This window comes from Anas platyrhynchos, chromosome 21, assembly GCF_047663525.1.
Source record: "Anas platyrhynchos isolate ZD024472 breed Pekin duck chromosome 21, IASCAAS_PekinDuck_T2T, whole genome shotgun sequence".
In the NCBI taxonomy this organism is placed as follows: Eukaryota; Metazoa; Chordata; class Aves; order Anseriformes; family Anatidae; genus Anas; species Anas platyrhynchos.
The window spans coordinates 13,407,472-13,421,320 of record NC_092607.1 but is presented as its reverse complement, the minus strand read 5'-3'; the positions used below and the strand labels follow the sequence as shown (position 1 = coordinate 13,421,320).

At 44.7% G+C, this 13,849-nt stretch overlaps 1 long non-coding RNA gene across 2 annotated transcripts in view; it reads right to left on the bottom strand.

Moving 5' to 3' along the window:
* Nucleotides 1-4,066: 4,066 nt before the first annotated feature.
* The window catches only part of LOC139999189 (uncharacterized), a 60,748-nt gene continuing 50,965 nt past the window's right edge, over nucleotides 4,067-13,849 (bottom strand). For both annotated transcript variants that reach the window (XR_011804403.1, XR_011804404.1), the window contains exon 4: nucleotides 4,067-13,745. This is a non-coding gene — a long non-coding RNA (uncharacterized lncRNA). The remainder of the gene's footprint in view (nucleotides 13,746-13,849) is intronic.

Here is a 13,849-nt window from a genome sequence, read left to right as displayed (position 1 = left end):
GTAGAGAAGAAGTAGGGGTGATGACAGGGGGAAAGGCAGGACACAAATGAATGCCTAATATATAGTGGAAATGTACATAAAGGAAATGAAGGCACAGAGATAGAAATTTTCACATCCAAGTGGAACAAAACATAAAGATGAAAATAGGACAATAATTTCTGACCCAGACACCTAACAGAGCTTGCCTGTCAAGAATGTATCTGGCCGTGTAACAACATTGCTGCAGGAGCAGCGGAACACAATGTGAGAGCAGGAAAAATTGTATCAGAATCTAATACGGGAAAAATGATTCAAGTCTGATCCCACTAACATACAGGACTTTTGGATAAATTTAGCAGGAAAGAATAATACAAGGCATGATGACAGATAGAAATGGCCTGAAATACAACATGAATTTACTGAAGGTGGATAGTGTTAGACTAACCTGATGACTCTGTAACATAATTAGTTTTCTAAACAGAGAATAGCAGAGAAAAGATAGTAGATCTAATCTATCTATTAACAAATAAATGCAGGCTAGAAATTAGAAGAAAATGTCTGACCTTTGGAGGACTGGCATAGCCTTCTTACGTGCATGGCAAGGGCAAACAAATATGTTATGAGGTAGCACTCAATTCATTTATAAAATGGATCATATTTTCTCACCTTAAAACACCACATATATCTTTCTAAGCATATACTGCTAATATTTTGGGCTGATGTTTCTTGGTGCTAGACCTCACTGCCATATATTTTATTTCTGTTTGGAGTGCTGTGCTTTCCTTTGACCTCTTATCTGCTTTTTTTTTTTTTTTAATGTTCTTTTCTGCTGTTCTTAATGAACAATGAGGTAGCGATGCTGTGTGCATGCAGACATTCCTGCAGCCACTGCCTCCCACAGCCAAAGCCCCAAATGGGGGGAACTTTCTATTTGCTACTGTGGCATTTGGATCAAGCTTCCGAAGGAAGACAACAGCACTCCAGATTTCAGAATTCTATTTTGAGGCAAATAGCTAAACATTTCTTTTTAATGGGCAGATAATCAGAGCCATATTTCAAAAGCCAGCTTTTACTCTGTGCTTGCAATCTCCTTTCTCTCTGTCCAGTTCCTAGCAGAAGGCTCTCTGTATCCCCACTCCAGCTACTCAGGCTGAATCAAGGGCAAACAAATCTTATGCTTCAGTGATCAGATGCAAGTCAATCCCCATGACATTTTATCTTATGTAATTGAGTACATAAATGGAGGAGGAGAAATACTGCTGTCCTTGGAAGCTCGAACAATTGGCTTTTGCCAAAGGTAGGATTAATGGACCATTAAATGCATTTTGCCATGGCAAATCCCACCATCCTTGAGCAGCTGGGACACTTGGCTGCTAGAATAGTTCTGCAGGAAAGTTTCTAAATAACTAATCAGCAAAGTGACTGGGTTACCTCTGTCATTGCTAGAGATGCTTTTTCTGCACGGGAATTGAGGGACCTCCGGAAAAATGGAACACATTATTGCCTTTATCCTGTAGCAGAAGATTTTCAGGCTTCAAGGCTGTGAAAGTCACAGTTTCTAGAGTGTTTTAAACAGTGGAACAGGATTTGTTTGGCCAGTGAACTGGGAGTTTCCTGAATTTTGGCAATAGATGTGATTCTGACAGCCTCTCTGTAGGTGGTGCTACAAGGCAATGAGATGTGAATAAGAATTGTCTAAGCTATTTTTGAAATTAAGTCCCTTGGTTTCTTACCAGCTCCTGGCATTTGAACTTTCTTAAAAGAAAATTAGACATAGTTGCCCATAATTTCTTTGTTTTGCTGAGCTATAATCTAAATGCACCCGGTGGAAATACAGAGAACTGTTATTTTCTCTGGGTTCAAACTGTTCACATTATGTACTTTTCCTGGAAATACCATTGAAGAAAACGTCTTTTCATATTGATCTAACTTTACTGCAAATTTAACAACAGAATGTAGAATATAATGAATTAGAGAAGAACATCTGAGAAAAAAATAATTTGTTGGCTACACAGAGACCCAAGTAATGGATGTTTACATTAGAAGGAGAAAGAAATTCATGTCTCTAAGTGCTCTACACTGAAAGGTTCCCTTGAGTTCATCTGCTCTTCTGCATGCACAAAAACAGTAGAATGGATGGTGCAAATGTATCAGTGCTCCTTCCCACTGAAATGCAATCAACTCGGGTGGACCCAAGTCTTATTTAAAGCTGGGGTAGGCAGTGAAGACTACTGTGTCTGCTCGGAGGGGTGGGAGGAATTTTTAAATCAAAATTCAACTGCAAAAACTGCTGCTTGCAGGCAGAGATGTGTCACATACATAATAAGACAGACAACCTTGTGCAAAGGCAGATGTGAGAGTTACGGTCTATGAGCTCCTACCCTGGTCTTGTGACAGGCTAATAATGCCAGTGGTACTTATACAATGGAACAACTCTGTCATCTAATATTGTGCAAAATTCCTTTCCTCAACTGGGGACTATATTGAATCTTCTGTGTCACCACAGTGTCAGGTCACCTCTGTAGTAAAGATAAAATATTGCTCATTGTAGGCTTTTGTATCTTTGCTTATCCCAGTTACCTCTCCAGTAAGGAGAAGATGAAGATATTGGGTTTAAACTGATGTATCAAATGTCAGAGTTAATCACCGGTCCCTTTCTTGTATGAAATATATTCAAAACTTTTAGATCAAGATGGGATGCCTAGCTGTCCTGGATGTACAGTTTAGCTGAGCAAAAGCTTTGGGGCTGGATGCATGATAGTGATTGGATGTCCATCTGCAGAAATAGCAGTGTGAATGTCAGGTGTTTCTGCCCCTAGCTGTTTGCTAACTGTGACAGTAGCAATGATGTTACCCTGCAATTTAGATGGTACAGTATGCTCTGTGAGTGCCTCTCACGTCCTTTATTGCAAGTCAGTCAGTTTAGTTATTCCTGAAGCAGCTTTCCTTGAGAGGTCAGGGTGCCAGAGGTGACAAGCTGGAGTGCTGCAGGAGTTTACCTGAGGCAGTCTGCAAATCCAGCCTCAGGGATCTGACAGTACCAAGTCTGGAGTAACAGAGGAGGGAAATGTACCTTTTCCACATTTTGGCAGAGTCCTATAGTGCTTCAAGAACATGCATACATAAAGAGATAATAATCAAAATAAGTAGACTAGGGAAGTATTATTATTCATGTTATGGAGATGAGGAACCAGCCTATGAAGAGATTCAGTGAGCAGTTCCCCTGCACATATGCTTTAATGTAAGAGCTGGCAGCAAAACACAGGATTCATCACTGCTACCATTTTACAGATGGAAAAACCAAGTCACGAACAATACTGGCTTGCTCAAGGTTGCACAGGGCATTTATAGCAAATCCAAGACCCAAATCTGGAGCTGCTGTGTCCTGGTCAGTGTTTTTCCCAAGGGAATCACTGATAAGGAGATTGATGCCAATAGCTTCCCTAAGAGCAGCAGAATTTCAGAGAGAGAAGGGAGACTGTTCCAGAAAAAGACGTCTGTGATTGTGTTAGAAAGAGAAGCTTGGACTTCAGTATTGCCAGCAACTCATACCTATGTTCTTGTTATCCTAATTAGTGGCAATGTTCCACTTCCCGGAGGTTTTATCTCTTTAAATTAGGCAGTGTTTTTTTTAGCTAATAAAATTAGGGAAGGCAATTCACAAAGATGTATTACAGTAGACCATGATCTGACATTCATTCCAGCAATAACAACTGTTATCAAAGAAAGATCTTTTTCATAAATGTAGGAAATAAGTCAGGCTAATAAAGACATGAATAGTTTTTGCACATTAAAATATAAAAATAATCAGTGAAATACTGAATAAAAATCTAGTCAGAAAGTCTGCATAATGAGTATTATCTTGCACAGAAATAGTCTGTCTCTGCTTCGTAATGAAGAGCATTTAGCCATAAATCATTCTGGAACAAGAGGGAAAGAAGGAATGACCCTGCTAATTTCAATGCCATTTGGGAGCAGCAGAGGGCACGTAAGAGCAATTTCCTAGTTAACAAATCTTCACTTTTTTTTTTTTTTTTTTCCCTAGATCTTCCTGCAGAATCAGAAACTGTAAATACCGATTTATTTATTTATTTATTTATTTACTTATTTATTTAATGAACTGGTGCCAAGTGGCTAGCAATTGGGTATCCCTTAAAGAAGGAAATGTAGATAGCCAGACTGGTTTTCTGACCCTAGGATTGCTGCCTGCAGCTGACATGTTATGCCAAGATACTGCCTTACATGGTGTTTATTGCTATTCTCAGAGGTACTTAGAAATGGGAAATGCTAGAATCTGAGATAAGTACAAAATGATGTAAGAGTGCAAGGAAGGAAACTAGACCAAGCAAAAAAAAATGTTTATTAGACAAAGTGGAGCAAGGTTGGGGTGGTGGTGTAAGAACTGCAGCTGAGAATGGCTACAGGGAGATGATGAAATCCCCTTTCTGCCTTAAATAGCATCATAGTAAAAAAGAAGGGCAAGTCATACACCTGAAATAAAATTAAAAATAAAAAAGGACAGAAGAACAGCAGCTCCAAAAAAGAAACCGCTCCGTTTGTTTCTCTTTTCTTCCCGTTGCTCAGAAAAATGAATCAGTGTGTCTCTAGAAATGCTTTCACCCCAGCATCTGTGAATTTCCCCTCCATGGAGCAAGGCCTCACGGGGAAGCAAACCTTACTGTCCCCAGTTTATACATGAAGAAACTGAGGCAGAGGAGTGTGATACTGCTTGGACAATCAGTTTTTCCCCAAGCTATCCTTGCTTGATCCCTCCAAAGATGTGGATGTCTGACCTTGGATGACTCAGGCAGCCCAGACTCAGCTTATTTACCTCCCACTGATGTCCTTCTGCCCGGCGATTCCCAGTGCCTGGCTTTAGGCCAGGACCCTTCAGCTGTTGCTCGCGGGCTCCAGCTGGTCTGCAGCGGTCATGAGCATCCCCCTCATCGGCTGCACCCTGAGCTCCTCACTCACCCCCGCTGCTGAGTGAAGATCAGCCAGCAGCGAGGGATGAGAGCGGTGCTCGGTGTGGGTGGGGGATTATTTTGATCTCCCTCCTTGGTGCTGCCATGTGTAGGCTGGGTTAGGAGACTCTGTGATCTCCAGGCTATAGGGCCCCACCTCTGTCCACTGCTGTCCTTGTTGCATCTCAGCTGGCGGGTTAACCTGACACGGCTACCCCCTTTTTGGGGATGCCTGCTCTATCTTCTTGTTACTGTCCCCCCCTTGAAATCAGTAGAAGAGGCCACTGGAAGCATTCAGCCAGCAGGAAATGCTGAGTATGAAGACTGTGGTGGGATTTCGGGTGCCTGAATCTGGTTTATTCTTGCATGTCATAGACTGAGCGGCGTTCGGTAGCAGGGCCTAGGTAACGGTCCAAGTGCTGCCCTACTTTCACTGCAGCCTAACTGTGGATGATGGTGGGCTGGGAGAGGTTAACGGGACATACTTTGGCTCCGTGTGTTTTCTTGAGGTATTCAGTCTAAGTAGGCTCAGCAGCTTTGCCTATCCCCATCTCGGTTTCCTGACCAAAGATGAGGTGCGAGGAACTGAACCACATTCCCTGGGAAGAGCTGATAGAGCCTCCCCTGCCTTTCCCCCTCCTCTGGTGCTTCAAAACCAAAGCAGCTGCAAACTTCTTGTGGCTGGAGATGTGCTGAGTGGCCTGGCAGGGGTTCAGGGAGAGGTAAAGGAATCCCACCCAGCAGTAGCAAGGGCTCTGCGCCACCACCAGCCCTTGCGTGCCCTAAATCCTGACTTCCTGGTAACTGCTATCTCCATAAATACCAGTCAGCCAGCAGGAGAGGGGACTTGCATCACTGGACTGCGTTGTATCGCGTGAAATATGAGGTGACACACAATACACTGGCATTAGGCACAGGAGTTGTCTGCTGATGTGGTGACACACTCGAGGCAAAGCTGGAAAATTTGATCCCTTCCTGCCCGCGGTCTCCCAGGCTCTGTGGTAAGGCACGCTTGACTTGCTTTGCTTGGGGATGTCGAGGGAAATGGGAAAATGAAGCACACGGGCCAGAACCATCTGCAGTTCACGAACTCAGACGTGTCAGGTTGGCAAGTGCCCGCAAGGCTGCTCAGTCTGCTGCAATCATCCCCTGTCACAGCGGGAGAACCTGGGCTAAGCACAGCATGGCCAACTGTGTCCCTGGTGAAGCTCAAGGGAGGTGAAGAATGCTGAGCTGCTTTTGGCAGTGTTGTATCGGCGATGACTTTGGCCAGTAGTCAGTCTTGGCTCCAGATCCAGCTCAAAATGCCTCCCTGCTGCACCGAGTGCCTCGTACCCCTTCCTGCTCCCCGCAGGACCAGCCGCCTGCCTGCTTTCCTAGTGAATCAAGGACAGAGCTGGTGTTTGATTCTTCTAAACGTGTGGTCCAAGCACTACAGAGACCTGCAAACATCTTTCTGTACTCCCCTGCCTGCCTTTGCTTCTCCACCTTTCTCTCATTTCGGATTCCAGATAATATCTCTCCTTTTAAGCAAGACAGCAGCTGTGTTGCCGAGGTCGAAGCCCAGGATGTAGAGGATTCCCCCTCTCCTGCAGCTCTGCTCTTAGCTTCTTTCTGTTTTCATGGCTCCAGCTCCAGAATGATGCTGTGTATACAGTGACTGTGAGACCAAATCAGTGCAGTGAGAGCCAACGATTTTAGACCCATAATTACATACCCAACCTGCACACTGTGTGACAGCAGAGCAAGCACACAAGGGTAGAGCACACTGAAACAGCTGCTGAGTGAATGGGCAATATCCCTCCCGAGGGGACCATGCCAGGACCCGCACCTTGGTTTGATGCCCCATGCAGCTCAGAGCAGTAATGCAAACACCCATCCCCCTTCAAGTGCCACTCATGACGGTGTCTCTGTTCCTGATTTATCCAGGAGCTAGGCAATTTTCTTCAGGTTCCCATGTGGATTTTGTAAAAGCAATTTCAAAAAAAGCCCAACAAAGGCACACAATTAATATTAATTTCTGTCAGTTCTAGCACAAGACTTGAACAGGGAAATGAGAATTTCTGACAAGCCTGTGATGTTCCCTGGGGTGGGTATGTATACACACATGCATCTAGAAGGGTTTCTGGTTGTTTGTCTAACAGAAGTGTCTTGAAACAGATCTGTTTGCTCTGAAGAGCAACGGATTAATGAATAATGTGCAATTAAAGCCCACACAGGGGGCAGAAAGTAAGAATAGCTCCAGATCTGCTCCTTTTCCAGGGCTTCTTTCGTGTGCACTTGAAGAGGTACTTATTTAAAATAATACCTTTCTTTCTATTCTCTGGGAAAAATTTTTCAATGGGGTTTGTAAAGGCAGCTACAAAATAACGCTCCCCTAACGCAGGTGGTGGCCACTTGCGAGGTTGACGGGCACCTGCCTGGCGGGGGTACGGAAAGGCTTGGGGTTCACATATATGGCCAGCCTCTTGGAGGTAAAAGTCAGTCTCATGGGGGAGCGTTTGCCTGGGCCAACCTGTCAGCCTGCACGACGATCTGCTCCAGCACACATTTCCTCTGTGACCACGAGGGAGCTGTTTGGGATGCTGATGGATGAACTGTGCCAAATCTCCCCGGGGTGGTGAAGGTGTAAACCTCTGTATTTAAGCGGAGGGAGGCACAAATGTCTGCCAGTTCGTCGACCTCTGTAATTCCCAGTTGGCTGCAGTACCTTATGCCGGTGATTTAATTTACTGCGATGAACACAGCCACAGTGGCTGCCAGCTGTGATTTCTGCGATAGCTGCTGGGCTGTGACAGCAGCTTCCATGGGAGGAGCAGTGACCAGCCCCTGTGCCACCACCTCAGGCTGCCGTGATGGAGCCTCACAGCACCTTTCCCACCCTGCAGGGCCCCTACACTGTATAACCTGGGTCCCCAAGAGAAAGGAAGTCCACAAGAGAAAGGGGAAAAACGTTGCATCCCTGTGTTGCTTCCCAATCAGCATACACCAATGGGAGTGCTTTGGGAATGTTGTGCTTTTGAGTTATGAAACGAAACACTTCCTGAACTTCTCAATGCTACCGGATTGTCAATGATAAGTTGGTGGTAAATGGCCAAAAAGAGTGAAAAAAGAAGCAGGGATCGTCTTATGGGAGAAAAACAAACTTCATGCTGCTGTTGACTGCAAAGAGGGGCAACCTCCATGGAATCTGGAGCCAGGATTTCCAACCCAGCTCATTGCCCAGAAGATGAATGCATGGACATGAGCTTTGTTTCCATTTTGCAAGTGGGAAAACCATAGCACAGGGTGGTTGAAAGATCCCAAGAGGGGGGTGAGGCAAACTTTTGGCTGAGTGCTACAAATAACATTTCAAGTCTGCACCTCACCTCTAGATCAAGGCCTCTGGATCACTTGAAGAATGTGCTGCAGCATTCAGCGCACGTATTGTTGTCCCTCAAAGGAGCAACAGTGTGCACATCATTAAAAAGAAATATTTTATGCTGATGATTCCCAAATGCCTGCTCTCTATCTATCTGGGTTCTTAAGCAGCACCCATTCTGCACATAATCTCATGCATTTACATCTCACAACGAAGATCAGACCTCCTTGGGCTAAGGAATTGTGCTCTAGGCCCCCGATAAAACCGTTTTATGGAGATGAATAACTTGTGTGGTTTCATGCTTCCTTTCCCTGAAATGCTATTAAATGAACATGAAGTACTTGTGTATTTATTTGAGGGAATTTCCTTCTTGACTCTGCAGGCAGAGAAAACGGGGATGGGAAGGGAGCTGGGACTAAATTATGCCACTAACTGGCAGTGCCTCAGCGAGAGCCGAGGAGCACGGCATGCCGCCTCATTTTAATCCATTGGTGGTGCCGCGAGCTGCAGACTGGGATAAGTTACCTTGTCTGAAGGGTTGAAATACCACATCAAAGCACTACGTGGATCAAAGGTGAAAGCAACAGGCGTTCCCGGCTGGCTCATCTTTCAGACCTTCCTCTCGCTTTAGTTTTCACTTTGAATCTGATAATGCAGCCTGAACGCGGCCTTTCATACGCCTTCATTCCTCAAGGCACAGGTGGGATGGAGCGTGTATTTCCTTGTCAGCAGGCTACATGGGGCACAGGATTTCCAGAGTTTAGCTCTCCGGCATCAGAGTGATGGAAAAGATCTATCAGCTTGAACAAGGCAGATGCAACACCGATGGAGTGGATGCGTCAGAGCAGGGGCTCTCCTGTCCCAGGTACAGAACAGCAGTGAAAATCCACAGACTGCTGCTCAATGGCTAAGTACCGGTATTAATTGGTAACATGTAGTGCTCAGGGCCCTCCAGGGAATCAAACCCATGATTTAAGACTTTATACAAAGACACCCTAAGGATTGTATGAGGCTTGGAGATAACACACTGAAACATACAGGGTAGAACTGGGAGGAAGCCACATCTACTGGCACATCCTTCCCCATGCCTGTTGGAAGCACATTGAAACTGTTTATGCTAAGTGAAGTAAATATAAAAGTAACTGACCTCAGAGACTCTGAAAGGAGACTTTCACCCCACAGGTGTGTGGCTTTCATCAACCAAGAGAGGGTAGGAATTAGATGTTGCTCAGTGCTATGAAAATCTGGATATTAACTCATCTGCACTGTTGGTTCCTCCTGTAGTGCTGCTTGTCAGGAAGGATCAGAGTCATCACAGCACGAAGGAAAGGACTCATGACATGAAAAATCTTGATTCTGACATTTTACATCCTTCATCCTCTTTCATTTATGTCAGAAAACTTTTACTGAGTCTGTAGTGGCTCTCTCTGGGTGGAAGTCTCCATCTGATAGATGTTCTCAGCTGTGCATCAATTACTGCACTTTGGTGTCTGAATCGATATATGTGCTTAAGTGAGATTTGTGCAGGTGTTGTGTTCCGGGTTCAGAGCTCTGTGCTAGTACTTAGGACCCTACCGAGTGTCTTTTGAAACTGAGACCCTCCTGGATCTGGGGGTTCACATAATATGAAATATTACCCTATGTTCAAGCTGAACTGGATTCTTTTATGTCAAGGTCGATCTCCAAGGTTTATAGTGCCATTCAAGCTGACAGTAAGATGAACAGGGCAATTGTCTAGCTCCTTTCCATACTCAGATCTCCAAAAAGAAAACACTGTGACTCATTAGCCAGAAAAGCTGTGTTTTCTTCAGCAGGAAGCTTTGCAGATTCTCTGCTCCCTGATCTCCTTACACTCTTCCATCCCACTATTCTGGAAAAGCTCCCACGAAAAGACAGACAGATATTTTAATCAAGAAATGGTCCTTACTTCCATTAGCAACAGCTGTTTTCCTTTTAATTTAATTCTACATTCTGGATTCTGTTTATGAAAGCTGCCATTAATTATGTTTTTCATCAGTCAATGTTCAGAGATGGCTAATGGCCCAGCACACCTAATTAGTCCTTCATGTATGATAATGTTTCAGCAAGTCTATAGTTAGCGTGTAGGGCTGATATCCGCTGCGCAGTGGAGTTGCGACTGGGGCTGTGCAAACTCCCCTGGTGTGTGTCAGATCGCGTTACAGCTGCCTTCCACCGCTGCTTCCAACATGTGGCTAGCTGTGGGCTGCAGTTACCGGGACGTGATGATAACAGCCAGTGCCAAAACTGGCGTCTGATGTCACTCAGAGCATGCTAACAAAGGGATGAAGGATTCAAGCTGCCTTTGGAAGCTCTTTGAAGACAGGGTGTGCAGAGAGTGCAATTACAGCTACTCTTATTTTTGTTTCAAATGATGTCCTTGGTAAGTGCTAGTGATGGCTAAATGCACTGTGCTGGAGGTGCTTTTCTTCAGCTTCTTCTGGGCTGAAACCTCCTGGACATCCATGCTTGGGTATTCTCAGCAGACCCATACCTCTTAAGTCAGGTCTCAAGCCACATGAGCTGCTGAGGTAAAGCTGGCTACTTGTGATGCAAAGTGTGTTGCTGTCTTTAATATCCAGACTGTCCGCACACTGGCACGACCTAGTCTTGGCAACCTAGTGAAACCTCCGGGCTTAGGTGAGTCTTTGGCTAGGCACAACAAAAAGCTTGACTCAACTGTCCAGAAACTGTGTACACGACAAACAGCTCATCTTTGTTCAACAAGATGCATGAGCAGGTCGATTGAATTCATTGCATGCCTTAGAGGTGGAGCTGGAGTTTGAACATCAGACTCAGCTGGAACTTTGCCTTCATTCTGAAGGTGTTTGCAGCTGCAGAGAATAGGAGTAGTTATCGTATCGGCAGGTAGCCTCAGGCAAGAAACGTTTCAAATGCTTCAGTACACAGATAGCTTTGAAAAATATCCTCATCTGTCACAACTGTGTATTAAAATCACATCGGTGTGTGTGCACAGAGCTGGCTCTGTTCCCTTGCCCAGGCTGTCACCTGCAGAGTTCACGGCATTGTGGAAAATTACATTCACAGAGTTCTGTTTCGTTTATCTTGGTGGAAAAGTGGCAAATGACCAGCTCAGGATTTGTAGCCATGTACTGCTTAAAACAGTCAGTCACCTTCAGCCCCTCCTATACCTGAAGCAGCTCGGTGCTCACGATCATTCTTTGCTCACTTCGTTTGGTTTTGCTGTGAGCCCCAGGGGAGGCTGCAGGAAAGCAAAACTGATCTAGCAATGTTCACTCTGTATAATCTTAGCAGCATACCTCAGTGAAATCACTATCTCTCATTGAATAATGAGAGGCCCTAATATTCTGCATGACTCTGGAGGTACTTCTCTGTCCTGTAGAATTACATCAGACTAATGCAGAGTTTCTTCAGTGCGTATTCAGTTGGCCAACTTCTGACTGTGTGACCTCACTGAGCTTAAAACCTTTTGACTTCAAGAGGAATGAATCTGCCATGCTGCTAAACAGACAGAGGATTTTTCAAAAGGCATCTGCTTGCAAAGCAAATGAAATTTTCTTTGATTTTCATGGCCTGTTGAGGAATGAGAGCAGCACTGAAAGGAATCATGCAGGGCTGGCTCAAAACAGTTTAAAGGAAGATACAAGGGCACTCAAAGAGTTGTCATTTGAGAAGAGAAAGAAAAAAAGGCAGGTGACCTGTTAAAGAATATGTCCTATTCCCAAAACCTACAGCTCTCCTGCTCCAAAGGTGTATAATTTGCAGACAAAATAGATACAGAATAACCCTGTATTTAGAATGACTCTAACTTAACACATTTTTGGATAGGGGAAGCAAAGTAGTGTCCCACTGCAGTTCATTGTTCAGTAACCTCTTTGATTACCTCAACCTTGAGCTCTCCTCTGAAATGCCTCAGCTGGAAAGTGCCAGATTTACGGAGTGCTGCAATGGTGATACAAGAAATGTACTAGCAGGGTGTTATGGTCCTGCTGTCAAGTCTCTCACTGGAAACCCAGGGTAATTCCAGTGCAGCTGATGGGTTACTGTCGTGTAAGTGAAGCAGTGTTCATATCTTGGACCTCACCTTTTGGCCTCTTCTATTGGCAAATGAACCTGATGTAATATTGCAAAAACACGTCCTTTGAGTGAAAGTGATAAGAAAGACAAATGTTTGACTTTAGCCAGAGAATTTAAAACTCAGAATCCTTTGAAGATGGCCGAGCTCTGTGCTGTGTTAGTTGTCCATATCTATCTAAGAAAACACTCATTTCATCACGGCCGATGACATAAATTCAGACTTGTGAGCAAATGGCTAGATTGAGTTAAATCACCTCTCTATCTGCTAATGGCATTTTTGCCTTTACTTGACGATGAAGGTTATCTCGCTGTTTGGAAATTATAACCTACAACTGTTGGGCGGCATTATCTGGAGACTTGGGTGAGATAATTTGTATGAAAAATCCAGGGAATCTGAAGCTTATTGGCTTCCATTCACAGGAGGCTGAAGTGCTTCAAGACTCCCGCCGCCTTCACAGACCATGTGCCTCCTGCTACACAGAGGAGAAAGAATAGCAGCTGGCAGATGATGGATAGCACCGCCGCAGTCCGCTGTAGGGTTAGGAGTGACATCACTGATAGAAAGGGGAGCAGCTTGAGCTGTTTATAAAACTGCAGTTGGGAAGTTTGCCCCGGACTGCATTAGCCTCTCTTCACTGCCTACCCTGCTTTTCCCCACTCAAATTCCAAGCCCCTTCAAGGGAAACAAACATCTGCAGAGACACAGTGCTAATTGTTGTACTTAGTGCTGCTGTTTACATTTTTGGTGCAGGCAAGTCAAAGCACGTCAAGGCTATCCCAATGGCTAAAACAAGGCAGAAATCTTGTTCCGGCTGAAATAACAAGGGGCTGGATTCTGATCTCGTGTACCAAGGTGTTCCGTGTTGGCCCCAGAGGGTGGAAATCAGGATCAGGAGTCCCAGAGGGTGTAAACGAAGTAGCAGAGAGGCTTGTAAGAAGGTCAATGTGATAGAGCCACTGGGGAAATATTACAAGGTTGATGCAGTTTTCCATTATCTGAAACAGTTGGGGATTACACAGTATTTGTAAGCTTAGAAAGGCAGGCTTCCCTGGGTCCTGGTCCCTTCAAAATCCAGCCTAATGGCTCCTTATCAGGAATGATGAATCACTCTGGTGCCTGCTCTTTAGTCCCTAATTTCCACTTTTCTTGTGTCTGCTTAGAGTCCTTTTTAATTTTAACATGTATGGCCATCTCTGAGCCAAGCGTGCTCAGAGTCATTCTGGTAATTACTGTACTCACCAGGTCCCTTTAGGATGCAGTTTCAATGGGGTGTGACTTTCACAATATTTTTTTTTTCTTGTTGTTGCTTGAGCCACTCCAGGAAGGAGCTGTTAAACACGAGTCTCAGCAGGATCCATCATGACTGAGGACAGAACAGAATGTAATGAAACAGGGTGAATACGTGTCTCACCGAGCAGGATATGTTCTCCTAGTTATATGGTTGATATAGCTTTGGCTGAGGTTCAA